The 2,850-nt window shown below is 34.9% G+C and overlaps 1 non-coding gene across 1 annotated transcript; it reads right to left on the bottom strand.

The window, feature by feature from the left end:
* Positions 1–2,844, bottom strand: LOC107873434. Its single transcript, XR_007051068.1, has 3 exons — positions 2,690–2,844; positions 2,396–2,527; positions 1–59 (listed from the first exon to the last, which is right to left on the bottom strand). It is a non-coding gene; the product is annotated as an uncharacterized LOC107873434 (transcript).
* Between the last annotated feature and the right edge of the window lie 6 nt (positions 2,845–2,850).

The raw sequence follows: 2,850 nt of genomic DNA, 5'->3' as shown, positions 1-2,850 counted from the left end.
CCTTGATTTAGCACCAGCGATGTCAACTTCTGTAGAAAATACAGCGGCCAAATTCCCAACTGCCAAAAGAAATGGCTGTCTTAGTGGACTCATTTACAATAAAACTATCACATTCCATAAAACATGTTAAATGCAAGTATAATGTTCTAGACAAACTCTAATATTACAAAGCTGATAATTCACATTTCAGTTAGAACTCACATTAGTTGTTTGTATTAGTAACCTAAAACATGTAAATAGCCAAAAGTAAAAAGAGAGTGAACAATGTTTACATATTTGGAAAATTTTGCTGCTTTTAGTACCCCTTATGTCTCAATATCAATTACTTTATTTCCGGGTTAAGTCGCGTTAAGGAAATATCTACCTTTAAAGAAATATCTACCTTCCTAAAATTGAACAGTTATAAGTTGTCTTATACCAAGAGAAGCTAAATAAACTGACTTTATAAACTTCCCTACATGGAAAGAATCTGATAACCCGCATTTAGGCCTAACTTATTACATAGAAAAATGCACAAATAGAGCAAGAAGTCATTTTGATTAAAAGGTGGTGTGACTTTTTTTTTAACAAGACAAGGTTGTGCGACTAACAGGAATAATACAACATCTTCGTCAAGCCTAAAAGAATACTGATAGTGCTCTAAGGTAATAAGTTCTTTAACCTTAAAAACCTAATCATGAGTTTCAGAAGTTTGTGCTTCCGGTACAGGAAAAAAAAAACTAAAAATCACATCCTAAATTTGTCTTCGAAATCAATTGATTAGTCAACCATGCCATAAATCCGAACTAGCTAAGATTGATTTTATGATTCTTCATAATCATTCAACTGTATTTGGGTCTATGACTCTATTCCATTCCAAAAACAAATAGTAATGTCTTTTACAACAAACTGGGAGCTTAGAAACTAAGATTATCTAAATATCGGACTTAATCCTAGAGTAACATACAAAAGATCCGGACAAAAAAATGCTTGTTAAGACCAACCTATTTTAGCCGAAGTTCGCAAAGGGACAACTCTTGTTAAGACCAAACATAATGTAAATGTAATAACTACCCCTTTATCCCAAGTAGCAGCTGTCATCTATATGAAATATTTTACTGCATTTGTATTCTGTTTTTAGCTAAGTTCACATTCACTTTGAAAGGTTGTAAGTCCTTAGTTCCATTCCATGTTAGGCTATGTTGCTCAGACTCTTCAAGAATATCAGCGGGTGCGTGCCGGATTCTCCAAAACTAGAGTTTTTGGGAGAAACCGACACGGATGTGCCATCAAAAGTGAAGAGTCCACACAACTTAGTTTTTAGGTTTATCCGCTTTTCTTTTAGCACCTTCAGTTATCATACTGTCACATCTCCACTCCAGACAGCGATATAAAGTCTATATAGGACATAACAAAATTATCTCAGACAAACTTCTCTAATATATTCTCTGTGTCTGCCACTTGAACTCTTTATCATACATCATCATTTTTAATACTGGTTAATCTTTATGACCACATCCAACTTTAATATCCACGTTTTTATGACATTCATCTTATGGATATTTTAGGTTTAACAACCCGATATTCATTGCAAAATTATCGCAGTTGCAGGACTTGTTCATTTCATCCATCCAAATTTTAACTTACTCCATCCCTTTTTAGCACCTCCGATTATCACAACACCAGAAGCCGGTGCATATGAGGCCTATGTGGGACATTAAAAAACCATCGCAGGCAACCTGCATGATCCATTTGAACCTTCTATCGGATGTTGTTTCTAATCTTCTTCAATCTTGACTCATCTTAAAATAAGGCAACAAATCTATCTTTTAACATCTGCTTTCCACAAACATACACATCTTGTGGATATGTTAGGCTTGGAGACCCAGCCCTTCATAGCCATATAACAGCATTGTTTCAAAATGGTTTCAAGTATCTTTTTATCACATAACATTCCTGTAAACTCCATCTAAAATCATTATTGTTTTAACTCTATGTTTTGCATTCATCTATCATCCCATTCTACTCAAAAGACCAAGTCCAGATGTCCATATTGTATTCATTTAGGAATCACAATTCTGTCTAATCTTCACCTTCGTTCTTCTTATAGGGTTTAAACATGCAATGTATCATGTCTTACTTCTACTTGTCCCAAGACATTGCTCTCTAGAGTAATTCACTATAGTTCAATTCTTCATTAAGCAATCTAAACAGTAATAGTTTTAGGACAAGTATTTAGTAGCAAAGTAATGGTAGCAAACACGCAAAAGGGGTCAAATTGACAACAAAACTACTCCACAATCTTCAGGTTACAGCTAAGCTATAATTGAAAGATTAAATTTGTACATGATCTAGGAACTCATCAACTTAAAAAGGATATGGATCATGTGACAAAGAAATCCAAAATTGGTCAAACCTGAGAGTAGCTCTCTCGCAAAACCTAGATGATTCTTGTCATTCGCCATAGCAACCACAAGAACCATTTTTGCCTTCGGAAAGGTCATCTGCAATGTGTTTGTTAAAGCCCTGGCAGATTCCTTCGTATGTGCTGAAAATGTTTATTCATTATCATATTATCCACTTCCAAGAGACTGACAATTACAATTCTTGATAACAGATGAAAAACATTATATTAAACCACGGCTATGTAACACATATAATATACACTTGCACGAGTGCATGAACAACAATAAGAACATCAGGATTCAACCTCCATCAAGTAGTATAGTTGCCCCAGGTACTCCAAGTAAACTAGCTTCTTCTGAAGACAATACTTGGGTTCGGCCTTGGAAAATTGCACCCTCCAGACCAGCACGAATAGATCCACTGGACAAACTCCATCCTGGTATTTAGACACATTACAAAAATAAA

This window comes from Capsicum annuum, unplaced genomic scaffold (assembly GCF_002878395.1).
Source record: "Capsicum annuum cultivar UCD-10X-F1 unplaced genomic scaffold, UCD10Xv1.1 ctg71621, whole genome shotgun sequence".
In the NCBI taxonomy this organism is placed as follows: Eukaryota; Viridiplantae; Streptophyta; class Magnoliopsida; order Solanales; family Solanaceae; genus Capsicum; species Capsicum annuum.
Note: the sequence above shows the minus strand (reverse complement) of the source record. Positions and strands in the feature narration are given on the sequence as shown.